We start from the raw sequence: 16,054 nt of genomic DNA, 5'->3' as shown, positions 1-16,054 counted from the left end.
TCTATTCGTGCCCTTCTTTTGCTTTCCTTTTTCCTGTCATAAAACGCTTGAGCCCTAGGAAGATGGAGCTCTCTAAGTGCTTTTAATTTGGTTATCTCAGGACGTCCACTTTTCTGGTCTGTTTCAGCTGCTTTCATTTTTGCAGTAATTTCCTCACATTGACTGCAGGTATCCGATCGCGAATAACCGAAACTAATGTTATATTTTGGTCTGAAAATTTCTCTGTAACTTTGATAAGAAATTTTAACTTCCGGATATTTTTCTTTAAAATTTGAAAACATTTTCATTATATTTAAAGTTTCAGGCAAGTAGGTTTTACCTTTATTATCATGTAAGCTGTAGTGACTACTTCTTGATTTAAATGACTGGATATGCTCGTGAAAACTATTAACACTACTCGGCTTCAGTTTGTTATAATTTATTCCGCCCCTTTTATCTTTAGGAGTCGTGCCAGACTGCTTGAACTCTTTCTGTAGATGTTGAAATTTTGCCCCTGTAATACCATGAACTGCACGAAAAAACTTGGCACAAACTTGTACTTATTTGTAATGTTTTTTCTCGTCCTCAGCATTAGCAGTTGACCTTGGTTGAACTCTGACCCTGTACATATAGGCTGCATCATGATATATTGCATCATGTACATTTTTGGCCCTAGATCGCCGCCTCTGTACGCTTACTAATGATATAAGGGAACACAAATATGCATTTTGTTCATTATGACATATCAATGAATTAAAATGATTTAAAATTCTTTGTCTATTAATTTCATTTACTGTGTAACAACACTTCAAGCGTTTGCATTTGCAGAATTTACTAAACTCATGTGACTGAAGCTTAATTTTTTTCATGACTTCGTATAACCTGCCTATTTTCACTCTCTTTTTAGTGGATATGTTTCCAATATCTGCCATAATTGTTTTAAATAAATTAACTAACCAAACAGAACTGCACAAGCACGTGGTTATAACGATGTATTTACTACACTGACACTACCGTTTGCAAGACAAGGATGCCAATTACATTTTCTGGCGCTGCTGAGTGGACATTCAGTGTTTCAGCCGTTTACGCGCGGACATGCACGGTTTTTTACCGATATAGGGTATTTAAAAAATTTAATAACTCGTGACACGCACTGTTTTCTTCCTTATTTGAAATGTCCAAACATAGATATTAACAAAACTTACTAGATGGCGTACTTAACTCAATTTTAGTTAATTTGTGACATTCATGGTTTTCTCCCGAGACCCTTCATATATCGATCAATTGAATGCTTATAGAGTAATTGAAATTGAGAATTTTCCATCGTAGTGGATTAAATATAAATTAATCAATTACCAAAAACTAGAATCTCAGAAGGTGATAATCAGAGTTAAAAAGTCCAAAGATATAAAGTAGGACCTTTTTGGCTCATACAGTTAGGTTAGGTTAGGTTTACAGCTCATTCAGTTGGCAAGAACGTCACTCTTTGACTTTCTCGAAGAGAAAGCCTGAATATCATTTGTTATTCTACAACTGTAGATCTATTATAATAAATATAACTGGTAGGTACTTTGTAAGTAACCACTTTGTATTATTTTTATCTCTCTACTGACCTTACGTTCTCCTAGATCACAAATAAGTAAAGTAATTCTAATAATTTTTAATAAAGACAACGTTGTAGTGTTCCTTTTTGCTTTGGACATAAAAAATATTTAACCTATTTGTTCTATTGTTTTTATATTTTTTTATTTGTGTATGAATCCTCTAATCTAAAATATAGGATCCTTGAGTTTTCTTTGTCACTGCGATAAAAGACAAGGAAGCGCCCTTTTTCCTTTTTATTTAGTTCCAATTTTTATCTACTTCCCTTTTGATTAGTATGATTCACTTTTTTACATTCCTACAAAGCATAGGAAAAGGGGTTTGTTGAACTTGTACGGACTTGTAAGTTGCCGTAGTATAAGATCGCGTCGGTTATAGATCTATTGCTCCTGAATCCTTGTTGTTCTTCTGATATGCCTACGGTGTTAATTAACTTATGTGATCAGATTTCTGATATATCTAGTGACTGACAAAAAAATGATTATTTCGTATGAGGCAGCTGCAAAGTATACGCCAGAAATAAATAGTTTTAAACCAAGGCCAGAATCCCGGAAAACAATACATCATTACAGAACTACTTATTAGAAGTAATCCTCTTTTCGCACATCTGGACAGTATCAGGCCCATATATAATTGACATAGTTTACTTTAATAAAATTTAGTATTTAAAAGTTTATGGAACTTTAGATAACACTATTTATATTTTTGTTAAAGGCAGTTTATCGCTACGAAGAAAATAATGAATGGATCACGTAAATATATTAGATAAAACTCAAGGGAACTAAAAGTTGCTCTAACACAACCTACTACGTCAGAAAATGATACAAAAATAATAATATATACACACATAAAACTAACTATACAGCTGATAACTTTAAATGTCTAGGAAAAATAATATCTCGAATATTGAAAATTGACTTTCTTTTACAAATGAACTGCTGCTTGTTCATATTTTTTGTGTTTTTTTTCATTTTGATTCATGTTTCTTTCGGAAGTTAGATATTATCATCATCATCATTGGTGCTACAGCCCTATAAAAGAGCCTCGACCTTCCCAAGTCTATTACGCCAGTCACTTCTATCCATTGCCAACTGTTGCCAGTTTGCTGCGCCTATTTGTCTACCATCCTCATCTACACCATCCCTCCATCTGAGTTTTGGTCTACCCCTACTTCTACTTCCCACAAGTTAGATATTAAGTACAACTTAATTGTGTTTATGGTGGATTTCTGCATTTCTGCACTAACATTCACTGATTTGCCCTGATGGCCATTCCAGAAAATATTAGGACGTCCTCGTATACAAAACTTCTTACATCTCTGTTTGTCGTATTTACGTAAATGGATGTTTGGAGACCCTTTGAAGCCGAATCAGATAATAATGATACACAAATACCGGGAATATCGAGAATAACTAATACGGAAATGGATGAACTACCGGATGTTGAAAAACTATACAAGATTTTCAGAATTTAGCCAATGTGTAACCAATTCAAATAAATTAATCAATTTATTGTTACGAGTACTGTAAATATAATAATGAAATAGATATTTCATTAAAGAAAAAAACAATGATTTAGAGGTGAATGTCAGATAAATGCTCATTAGTATGTAAACAATAAATAAATAGAAATTTGGGTATTATTGTAATTAAATACCCATTTAGATAATAGTATCTACTAATTGTTACTCGAGTTCGTATTGTAATAAATTAATAAATAAGAAAATAGCTTACTGACGAATGGCAGTTTGTATAAACGGTTTAACAGTTTTGTTAACCGGTCAAAATATAAGTGTAATTTATTTTTAAACTTTTTTTCTACTGTGTCCAAAACATGGAACATTTAGAGGTGAAAAGTTTCAAACAAGGACAAATCTTAGATTCGTATGCGCGAGAAATTATTTAGAATTATGTTGATATACACAACAAGTGGAATCATTCTATGAGACATTATATAGCAACCAATCGACTCTAGATATAGTTGAATATCAGCAGAGGAAGGTTCAAAATCAGGGTTCCGAAGATATCCCAGAAATCTCCTTGGACGAAATTTACAAGGCTCTAAAAAAGATGAAGAATATCAAAGCTCCGGGGGAGGACGGTGTCGTCACGGAAGCAATAAAGATAGGAGGCTCAGTACTGATAACCAAAATTCAAAAGCTCTTTAATCTATGTCTATGGAATCAAAATATCCCAACAAAGTGGAATAATTCAATAACTGTACTCTTACACAAGAAGGGAGATATAACAGACCTGGAAAGATACAGACCAATCAGTCTCCTTAACCATCTTTATAAATTATACACCCGAATAATAACGAACAGATTAGAGACAAAGCTGGATTTTTACCAACCTCGGGAACAAGCCGGTTTCCGCCCTAATTACGGCACAAATGATCACCTGCAGTGCCTAAAAACCCTGATAGAAAAAACTAACGAATATAACCGTCCCTTGGCATTGATATTTGTAGACTTTAAAAAGGCGTTTGATACAGTGGAATTACCGTCCATCTCAAGAGCACTACAAGATTGCAGGGTCGACCACAGATATTGTAATATAGTTAAAAATATATATGAAAATGCCACAACAACCATAAGTCTACATTCAGCAACTAATAAGATAAAGATAAAAAGGGGAGTCAGGCAAGGTGATACCATGTCACCAAAGCTGTTCATTACCGTTCTTGAGTATGCATTTAAAAGACTAACATGGCAACAGAAAGGAATATCCATCGATGGAGAAAGATTAAACCATCTACGTTTTGCGGACGATATCGTGCTTCTGTCAGATAATCTGGGAGAGATCAAAGACATGCTCCAAGAACTGAATTACATACTACAAGAAACTGGGCTGGAGATAAATTTCAAGAAAACCAAAATGATGACCAATATGGTTCCCAGCGAAGAGATACAGATCAATAACAACAAGGTAGAATTAATCGATAAATACACATACTTGGGTCATGAAATCAGAATAACCAGAGACAACCAAACCTGCGAGCTAAATAGACGAATCACGTTGGGATGGGCGGCATATGGAAGGATGAGAGACATTTTTAAAACAAATACTCCAATTCACCTGAAAAGGAAGGCATTTAACCAATGCATCCTACCAGTCTTGACCTACGGAGCAGAGACCCTAACTTTAACGAAAGCTACTGCCGAAAAACTGAGGGTAACACAAAGGCGAATGGAGAGATCAATGCTGGGTCTGACCTTGAAAGATCGCGTGAGAAATGAGGCGATACGCCGACGAACTGGCGTTGACGATATTATACTGCGAATCAATAAACAAAAGTGGAGGTGGGCTGGACATGTTGCTAGAATGGAAGACGGAAGATGGACGAAGAGATTATTGGAGTGGAAACCAAGAGCCGACAAGCGAAGTCGAGGCAGACCACCCACCCGATGCACCGACGACCTAAGGAGAATAGAAACAAACTGGATTGCAGCAGCTAGAGATAGAGAGAACTGGAGACGTTTGGAGGAGGCCTATATCCAACAATGGATGTGAAAACGGGGCTGGATGATGATGATGACACAACAAAAACAAATTCCGATCTGACTCCAACACAAATTGTTTCTACAAGTACAACGCTGGGTGTTAGCGACAGGACAGTCTGGAAAATTCGTCAGGAAGGATTGGATCCGAATGAAGACTTACCCAAAATTCCCAAAAACCCACATAAACGAACTAAGAAGGAAACCAATCGGGAGTTTACCTACGATGAGGATATGAGGAACCAATTGAGAAGATTCGTCCATATGGAGTTTTTCTTAAAGAATAAACCTCCTACAAGCAAAGCTATCCTGGATGCCGTTAGTTAACACGAACATTTGCCTAAATTTTCCAAAAGTACTAATGCGAGATAATCAATTATCAATCGCAAGGATACAATATTTTCTATTTGGATGAAACATCAAGCATACAGTAAACAAGGTATGGATGAATTTAACCATAACCAGGTATAAGGATGCATTTTTAGAAGGCTTGACTACTGGTCTAAAAGAACCAATACAAAGACGTCCGAGCTTTTGTACCAAATTCAGAATGTGTATTTTTAGCAAAAAAAGATTCAGGCGGCTACCATTACGAAATGAATGGCGAGTTTTTCGACTCGCGGGTTTGAAAATAAACTAATTGCAAACCCCCCGAAAGGAGAGTTAAATGTGGTAGAAATAGCTAATGCTCCATATCATTCATGCAAACAAAATTTCCCAAGAAGCTTCTGGAACAAACATCAAATTCAAGAATGGTTACGAGAGAAAGATATATTTTTTGAAAATATTAAAAGTCAGTACTATTGGATGTAGCAAACAGTTCTGCAGATATATGCGACAAGTATAACATCGAAACTTTGGCTAAGAAATACGGTGTAGAAATATTACGATTGCCTCTCTATCACTGTGAGCTCAATTCGATTGAGATGGTTTGGAGTCAAGTAAAACATGACGTTGCTACCCGAAACACTGACTTTAAAAATACCAATTATTATTTAAATGGGAATAAGCCACAATTAAAGGTTAAAGTAAAATCATTGACGTTTCAATTTCCACTTCGTAAATCGTTCTCAAAATACAAACATTAGTAAATTAAACAAATTTTGTTTTTTTGTTACTTGGTGAAAATTTCTTCTAATAATTTAATTTTATCTGACTCATTTATATTCACAATTCAGACATACATTATACATTTTAAAGTAGACGACTTTAAAATGATATTGCCAATATTGTTGAGTCGCGTTCCTTTACTTTTAAGATAGTTCATTCTATTACATGAAATCAACTTTAACTTGAGAATATCCGTCAGAAAAAATCATAGCATGTAATTCGTCTTTAAAAAGACAATCACATTCCATGATGACAGTAAAATTCTCCTGTTAGTGATTCCATAGTAAATTATGAGCGAAAACCAGGAAAAACCTCATAATACTATCCCGACATGGTAAGTATTTGGTCGTGCATTTAGTTTACTTTCAATAAACACCAAATTTTGATTTTATATGTTTGTTATTTAAAAAACATAAATGATGTATCCTCCATATGTTACTGACTTACTAATACTGGTATTTTGCTTTTAATAACTTCCTCTTTTAATATGGGTAACCAGATCCTACTACATTCTGCCGAGGAATTTGTAGAATGTAGTAGGAATGAAACGTTAAATGAGAATCTTATACCAAATAACAGCCAAATTTTTTGTAGTGTTTGTAAGTTTGAATGTTTGAACGGTTCTCGTGCAAAATGTTTGTTCATACAGACTGTTGTGCTGATATTAACGAAAATAGTAAAAATTATTTAAGGTGTCTAATATGTTGCCAAAAGAAATCTATTATTGAAAGTAGATTTCAAGCAAAAGATAATTTGCTTCAACAAACAAAAAAATTAAACTAAATTCCAATAAGTTATTACCGGCTGCAAAAATTGGTGATACTGTTAGATTACCTGTTCCCGATGTTGATAGAGGACGAGCTGATGCAAGAAATATATTAGGCGTTGTTATGACAGTTGAAGATAACATGTATTACAAAATCGGAACAGAAAAGAGCACATTATCACAGTTATTTATTAAAAACTCAAAAAATGGAAAAGCACCAGGTCCTGATGAAATTCCAGTAAATATACTAAAAATCCAAGAAAAATAATCCCAAATCTTGCGAAGAATACCGATTAATTAGCCTCATGAGCCAAATTAGACAACACACAGTTTGAATTTAGAGGTGGAATGGGAACAAGAGATGTATTGTGGGCAATGACGATACTACATATTACAAAAATGCAGGGAATATAATAAAAACGTATTCATATTTTCTATAGATTTTCAAAAAGCGTTTGACAGAGTTCAACATGGTAAACTCATACATGCATTAAAACACATACATCTAGATCCCAAAGATATTAATTATTTCAAAAATCTATATTACAATCAAACCCGTGGTCGTAAGGGTGGAAGATAGTGAGACAAACCAAGTAGAAATTCACAGAGGAGTCAGACAGGGATGTGTGCTGTCGTCACAATTATTTAACGTTTACTCCCAACCAATATTTCAGGAGGCACTATGGGAAAGAACTGAAGGTGTAAGGATGGGAGAGAGTATCATTAATAACATAAGATTTGCAGACGATATCACAATCATGGCAGAAAATATAGAAGTTTTACAAATTCTTATAGAAATCATTAACAGAGAAAGCAAGAAGATGGGACTAACAATGAATATAGATAAATGCAAATACATGGTGATCTCAAAAAGCCCTGTTGACAACATACATCTGACATTGGAGGGTAAACCATTAGAAAGGGTCGACAAGTACAAATACCTCGGAGCAATTATAAACTCACAGTTAGATCTAGATAAGGAGATAAACATTTATAAAATATAAGTCAATGTTTACAAATATGAAATTGAGTATGGTTATCAGATTGAGCTTCGTCGAATGTTATGTATGGTCACAACTGTTATATGGGTTAAAAGCTTGGACTATAAAAACCCAATCCGTAAAAAAATTAGAGGCATTCGAAATGAGGCTATATAGGCGTATTCTAAAAATTCCTTGGACTGCAAAAGTCTCAAACGAAGAAGTGTTAAGACGAGTTGGACATGGCAGAACGCTTATGAATACAATTAAAATAAGAAAAACATCGTATCTGGGCCACATACTTGGAAACGATAAATACTCTCTTCTGCACGTCATTATGTAAGGAAGAGTAGAGGGAAGAAACGGCTTGGGAAGAAAGAAGAAATCTGGCTTACCAGACTAACCTCAGTGTTAGATATTTCACGTTGCAAAAGATAGGGAAGCGTTTAAAGAAGTAATCGCCAACTTTCGTTAGAAGACGGTACAATAAGAAGAAGATGCATGTAAAACATGGACGATGAAAAAACAAAATGAAAACCGATTAAGAGTTCCTGAAAGAAGAATTCTTAGGGGAATTTATGGACCTGTTAAGGACAACACCACACAGTACTAGGTACAGAACAGGAAGTAACCGAGAATTGGAAGAATTATATAATCAGTCATATTTAGTAAAAATAATAAAGGCAGAAAGATTAAGATCAGATCAGATAAGGCCTTGTCAAGAGACAAAATCAGAGACAAGGGAACTTCCCATCTTCATGGGAAAAGAACAAAAAAGGATAGAGGTCGCTAGGGAGACCACGATACGGTGAAGAGGTAATATTGCAGCTGCTAAATATTGAACAAGCAAAGCATGATGGACCGTTGCAAGTGTGGACAGTTTGTTAAGTCATCGAAGACTCATCCCGGTAATGCTAATTGCAATATTACAGACAAGAAGAACAAGTGATTGAATAATAACCTCATGGCTCGAGAGTCTGCGTCAATTCTGTGGAGTTGGAACCAGATCAATATTCCGAGCAGATAAACTGAAAATTATGAAATTGGTTGTCAAAGTTCTGGGAGGGTATGACAGTTGAAGAAGAAGGAAAGTTTAGATGTGGCATCATTGCTGTCAAATGCATCAGAAGGTGGGTAAACGAGATTGTCTGTAAAAGGATTATTATTGGTATGATTCAAAGTAAAAATATTGAGATGCGGATATAAGTTTTGAAGTTGGTTTTCAGGGATAGATTAAATGATGAATAAGTATCAACCCTTTAGTTTATTGGACGTCTTACAATATCTTCCCTATTTATACAGATCTAGAAAATAACACTAATGCAGTCATGTGATATAGAAATTAATAGATTTTTACAAAATATAACAGCTTAAACTCATAGACAGACGACAACTGAAGGGAAAGAAAGATGTAAATGATGAGAGTCTGTTGGGTTTTTTTCTGTTGTTGTCGGCAAGAATACGAAACAGATGAAATTAACAGTGCTGTTAAGTAAAAACTACGGGATTAAAGACCACTACATACAAAAAAAGATGTATCCTATTTACACATGGTTCAGATTAACAAATTCGAGCTGGAATTTACTTACTTAATATATACTACAAAAACTAGATATATAAAATAACAGAAACTTTTCACGTGCACCAAAACACATCTCTTACCCGAATGAAACGTATGGTACAAGTAGTAAGTAGTGCCAGTCACAATAATACCTTCTTTCACAGCTGGTATCGCAAATTAACACTTTTATTACACTAACGCGAAAACCAACAATACTATTGATAATTTCTACTCAAAACAACACTGCTTTAGAACTGTATAGAATAACTATTACGTGTATATCACCCGACAAAATCCAAATAACTGGAAAGTAATGTGATACTATATGAAATATAGATAAATGATAAAAAATATCAATAAGAGCTTGCGCCAAGTCCGTGAATGCGCTAATTTCTACTACTTCACTCATATAATACCTTATCTCATGTTGTTGTTTGGTTAATTTTTAAAATTCTACAACAAAAATAAAATACTGATAGATAGAATGCTATTTATGTGACATTCATGTTTATTTTGTTTAACAAATAATACAAATGAAAGTTTATTTAAGGAACAACAATATAAGTGGAAACAGCCAGAAAGACACATTTAAACAAAAAATAATTGAACTATAGATATATAGACAATAATAAAGGTAGAGATAAATATAGAATATATAGACAATAAAAATTTAAAAAAATTTAAAAAAACAATAGAGATGATAGAAAACCAAGTTAAGGACTATATACGATCACTTGTGGTACCATACTCTAAAAAATACATAGGTATGACAGGAAGAAGATTTAAAAAATGGATAGTTGAATATAGAGTTAGTTTTGTAAACATACAAACCAATTACACATACAGGGTGAGTATTTAGTGCGACATCGGTTGATAATTCCATTATGGTATAAAATATCCAAAAAACTTACTTTAGAAAAATGTAGGCAATTCTTCCTACTTGGAAAATATTACTGCGAACTTATTGTTCGCAATTCTGATTCAATTTCAGCTATAGGTCAACACCATCTTCATAAAGGTTGCAAAATTGATTTTGAAAACTCCAGAACCATAGGCCCCCATCCGCTTCTAGAAACCAAGAATTATCCGAGAAGCCATAGAGATTGAAAAAAGGCCAAATTGTCTCAATAAAAGAGATGACGGCATCCGGTTACATTCGACATGCAGACCTCTCGTAAAGAAATTATCGTCCACTCCGCCCTCCAATCAAAATCCGCCGCCAAAGTCTTCGCACCAACCCCCACCCGAATCACGTCATCATCGACGGCATAAATGATCCGTCCGCTATCCCCAGTAGCAGTAGTACAGTGACTAGTGAACAATATGTGATTTAACGAATTTGTTCTCCTAGGCCATATATTTGGCCATTTAATTCAACAAAGCGATGACAGGTTTTGCTAAAAGATTTAATCATTTACACATTTCGTATAGCCCAGAGGACAGAAAACGATATTATTAAATCGTTTTCGTTCATGGCCACCAAAGCAGGTGGCACCTCTGTACGCTAACCACTGCAGTGGTCAAGTTTTAGGAGGCATTCGTTGGACTTTCCGAGTCTGAATTTGTATCCGTCCGAGTGTCTATAACACTTCTCTAATCATCGATAAATTGAGTCTATGTAAATTTTTTTAACCTTGTACTCGAATATGATGGACGTAACTGGAAGACGTGAATGGATTGGGTATACGGAATGAAAGAGGAGAACGAGTGATACAATTTTGTCAAGAAACAGATAATGTAATCATGAACAGCCAATTCAAACTACCAGCTAGAAGGCTATATACCTGGAGGTCTCCCGCCGATAGCACGCAACAAATAATTAGAAATCAAATAGATTATTTTCTAATAAATAAAAGGTTTCGTAATGCGGTTACGTCAATAAAAACCTATCCTGGAGCAGACATCAACTCCGACCATAACTTATTGCTTGCTGAACTGAGAGTAGGGATGAAAAAAAACTCGAAATTCGGGCGTTATAAGATCGGTGGACATACAAAAACTGAAGTAAAGCAACGTAAAACAACAAATGCAAGAAGAAATAAACACAAAATTTAACGACATTGCAAAACATAATAGGAAAGATATAGATACAATGTGGAACGAGATCAAAGATGTATTGGTAACAACAACAATAAACAACATCAAACAGGAAAGACAAATAAAACAACCATGGATGACACATCAGATTTTAGAGCTTACGGAGCAAAGAAGAGAGTTTAAGAATAAAGACGCAGAAAAGGACAAGGAACACCACGAAAAGGTACTTAAAGAAATAAAATTAGCAAAAGAATACTGGCTGTCAGAGAAGTGCTTAGAAATAGAGATCCTACAGAAAAAACATGATATATTCAATATGCACAGGAAGATCAAAGAAATGGCAGGAATATATACAACAACAATGCCCACAGCACCGTTTGATAAAGATGAAAACATACTATTCAATACGCAAGAAAAACTAGACAGATGGCAGGAATATATAGCAGAACTGTTCAGTGACAACCAACACATTGAAGTATATGACAACGTCGAGAATGGACCAACAATAACAAAATCAGAAGTAAGATCTGCTATAAGTCGTCTAAAGAACAACAAAGCGCTAGGAACTGATGGAATATATGCTGAGGCATTGAAATTGATAGAAGATAATCAACTTGACATTATGACAGAATTATTTAACCTTATATATGAAACAAGAACTTTACCAAAAGATTGGTACATGTCCATATTTATACCACTGCCAAAAAAAGCAAATACTAAGAAATGTAAAGAACACCAATTCATTAGCCTCATGAACCACTCACTCAAAATATTCTTAAACATCATCCATGCTCGCATATACAAGAAATTGGAGGAGGGTATTGCTGATGTACAATTTGGATTTCGCAGCGGTCTAGGCACAAGAGAAGCACTTTTTAGCATACAAGTATTGATACAACGAGCAAGAGATGTTAATACAGATGTCTTTGTCTGTTTCATTGACTTCGAAAAGGCATTTGACAAAGTACAGCATGAGAGGCTTATTGAAACTTTGCGAATCGCAAACATCGATGACAAGGATATAAGAATAATAGCCAATCTCTATAGGAAACAAGTAGCCAAGATTCGAGTAGACAATCAATTATCCGATGAAGTCCCAATACAAAGAGGAATACGACAAGGGTGCATACTCTCGCCTTTGCTGTTTAATGCGTACTCTGAACATCTATTTCGAGAAGCTTTGGGAGAAACGACTGATGGCGTGATTGTTAACGGTGAAGTAATAAATAATCTAAGATATGCAGACGACACTGTCCTTGTTGCGGATAGTGCTGAAGGATTACAAAGACTGATAGATCAAGTAGTTAACATCGGTAGAAAATATGGAATGAAACTTAATAATAAGAAGACGAAAATTATGATCATAAGCAAAAACCAAGATACAGATGCAAAGTTTATGGCAGACAATGAGGTATTGGATAGAACAGAAAAAATAACATATAGTTCATCCCAAACCCTTCTTTCAGTGCGTCACAGTTTATCGAATTCTCTCTAACGCATTAAGCTAGAAGTGACAGAAAAAAACGTGAGTCTGTGATTATTATACATAGAACTTAGAAAATTATATTTCGTTCACGGGTATTTGTATATTAAAGCGAATTCTACTTACGGATATATAATTGGTCGGAGTTTAGAATACGCTAAATAGATATCCAATCAATGATGCGCATAAATATAATTTGACGCAGATGGTCTCGATAGTGACAGTACTTTGACAATGTCAACTGATAAAATGATAATTGTCATTCCAGGATAGTATTTTTAGACATTTTACAGCTAAAATTTAATTTTGTATTTATTGTCATAAAAATATTTTAAATATGCCGAGATATACCGAGAATGAACAAAGACTAATATTAAAATTATTAAATTATTTTCAATTAGAAAAAGATGCTGGGACAACTTTATTACCAGTTTCTGCCGTTCGTGAAGTAAGTTTTAAATTATTCTAAAAAATATTCACATTAGTAGTTTAAATACTATACATTTTAGCCATAGTGTTTGTAATAAATAATAATAAATACATAAATAAATCTTAGCTAAATAAGCACTTTCCTTGGAGTGAATACAATAGGAATTATGACAAACTGCCGTTCCAATATAATGCACAATAAAAAATTTTATACAGGACGGGTCCTCTAATATTTAAATTAAAAAAAAATTGAATTCTTAAAGTTTTTACTCCACATTTTCAAAAAATAACATTTTCACATTTAGCCGATTACGATCCTTCAACTGTCAGATTTAACTAAAATGCCATGCAATAATTCTCGACATTCTTAAAATCCTATATGACGTCAAAATTAGTGACGCACTGAAAGAAGGGTTTGGGACAGACTGTACCTAGGATGCAACATCACAGACAGCTGGGATCACTCATACGAGATTAAATGTAGGATCGAAAAAGTAAGGAGTGCCTTCCAACAGATGAAGAAAGTTCTCTGCAATTTAACCTTGAACTTACATCTCCGACTCAAAATCCTTAATTGTTATCTGTTTTCTGTTCTTATGTATGGAGCAGAGGCATGGACACTCACTGATGCGTCTTGCAGACGGTTGCAGTCTTTCGAGATGTGGTGCTATCGTCGCATGCTCAGAATATCATATGTACATCATATAACTAACGACGCAGTAATGCAACGTTTATAAAAAGAACCTGAAGTCTTGAAATCCATTAAAGAAAGAAAGTTAGCGTACTTCGGACATATAGTGAGAAATGAAAATAAATACAAAATACTACTATTGATATTAGAAGGGAAAATAGAAGGAAATAGAGGACCAGGACGCCGCCGAATATCCTGGCTTAAGAATTTGAGACAGTGGACAGGTGTGACCAGCACAGACCGATTTCGAACAGCTTGCTAATAAAATACGATGGGCCATTTTGGTACCCAACATCCATAGAGGATAGGCACTGGCAGAAGAAGAACTGGAAGCCATATGGTATGATACTATTGTCTCTACATCTTCGTAAAAATTTGATATGAGTTTACACTTTGCTAGAGTTTTTTCATACAAGATCTCCTAAAATTTTAAGTAACGGTAGGCCCATTTTCAGAATGATTTTCGAAGTAAGGAAATCGAAACATCAAAGTAAAGGTATTTTAAACTGAAATTGGGTTATTTAAAATTAAAGATAGTAAACACCATATAAATGTCTCAAAAAATAGCTCCAGAATCATATTAATTAATAATTGATTACTAAATAACAGTTCTCTGTCAGAAAGTTATATTAAATTTTTATTGCGCTCCAATTTAATGTAGACTACTTTATGGAATTATTAATTGGGAAACTCAATATACAGTGATGAGTGTCTTACCACCCGGCTTTTTAACGTAAGAGATAGAAAACACAGTTATCTTGTGAAATAAAAAGAGATGAAACTCTAGAGGTGGGAAATAATCGGTAGAAACCTATAATTAACATTATAAATCGATAGTCTCACACCTTTAGACGTTAGCTTCGAGCTAAATCACCTCGGTCATAATTATTATGTGTAACGTATGTGTGACGTATTTCCATTTTTTAATTTCACATAAAGTAAAAACTGATTGACAACAATAAAGCAAAAATGTGAATAAAATAATTTAATTAATAGTAATTATTTAATCTAAAGTTTTAAATTATTAACCAAGAATAATTTCTACTATGATGTGAGGAGTTTCATACACTCTTGTCACGGAATAATCACTATCCTTCGTGGATTAGTGGTAAGAATTCGACACAGCCGTCGTAGACGATTAGAGTTCAAAACCCACATGTGGTTTTCTTTTTTTTTTTTTTAATAATTTGAAATTATGCAGAGATCGTTTGGCTTTGACTCGTTAAACATTTATGTCAGTCGTTACTAGTATTAGAAGTGTTTAAAGTTAAACACAAATATCTTATTGAAAAAAAAAGTATCGTCGTACTTTCGAAAATAAAGTAAAAATTTTTCAAAATTAAAAGAACGTTTAAAGAATGTTTAAATAAGTAAAATTTCTACAAAAATAAAAAAATATTGTAAATAAACGTATTTACAATATGTTCAAATAAGCCTTCATTAGCAGCAGAACAATATCCCAAACTGTCACTAAAGAAATATAAAAGTTTGATGGATCAGAGTTCAAGTCACGATATTCTCATGCAGGCGCTCAGGGTTCAAATCCCACATGAAGGTTTTACTTTTTTAAAAATTTGAAATTATGCAGATATTTCGTTTTGCTTTAAATCACTAGACATTTATTTCAGTTTTTATTAGAAGTGTTTATAGTAAAACATGAAAACCTTATTGAAAAAACAATGTCGTACTTTCGAAAATAAAGTAATAATTCTTCAAACATAAAAGAACGTTCTAAATAAATGTACTTCCAAAAATATTTAAATAGGTAGAAATTCTATAAAAATAAAAAAAAATATTCTAATGAAATGTATTTACAATAAATGTTCGAATAAGCCTCCATTAGCAGCAGAACAATAACCCAATCTATTATAAAAGTTTCGTCTAACATTAGTTAATGTTTCTGGACTAATACCTCTC

General features: G+C 33.9%; 1 protein-coding gene across 4 annotated transcripts in view; it reads right to left on the bottom strand.

Annotated features, from left to right (window-relative positions):
* The window catches only part of Mekk1 (mitogen-activated protein kinase kinase kinase 4), an 89,839-nt gene that overhangs the window by 35,538 nt on the left and 38,247 nt on the right, over window positions 1–16,054 (bottom strand). Inside the window, exon 1 of one of the 4 annotated variants that reach the window (XM_072523840.1) lies at window positions 9,599–9,842. The exons of the other annotated variants lie outside the window; for them this stretch is intronic. The gene's annotated coding sequence lies outside the window, so the exon portion shown is untranslated. Of the gene's footprint in view, window positions 1–9,598; window positions 9,843–16,054 lie in introns of those variants that run through there. 4 annotated transcript variants of the gene reach the window in all.

The sequence above is a fragment of the Diabrotica undecimpunctata genome, chromosome 2 (assembly GCF_040954645.1).
Source record: "Diabrotica undecimpunctata isolate CICGRU chromosome 2, icDiaUnde3, whole genome shotgun sequence".
Taxonomy (NCBI): Eukaryota; Metazoa; Arthropoda; class Insecta; order Coleoptera; family Chrysomelidae; genus Diabrotica; species Diabrotica undecimpunctata.
This window is presented reverse-complemented; position numbering and strand designations above follow the sequence as displayed.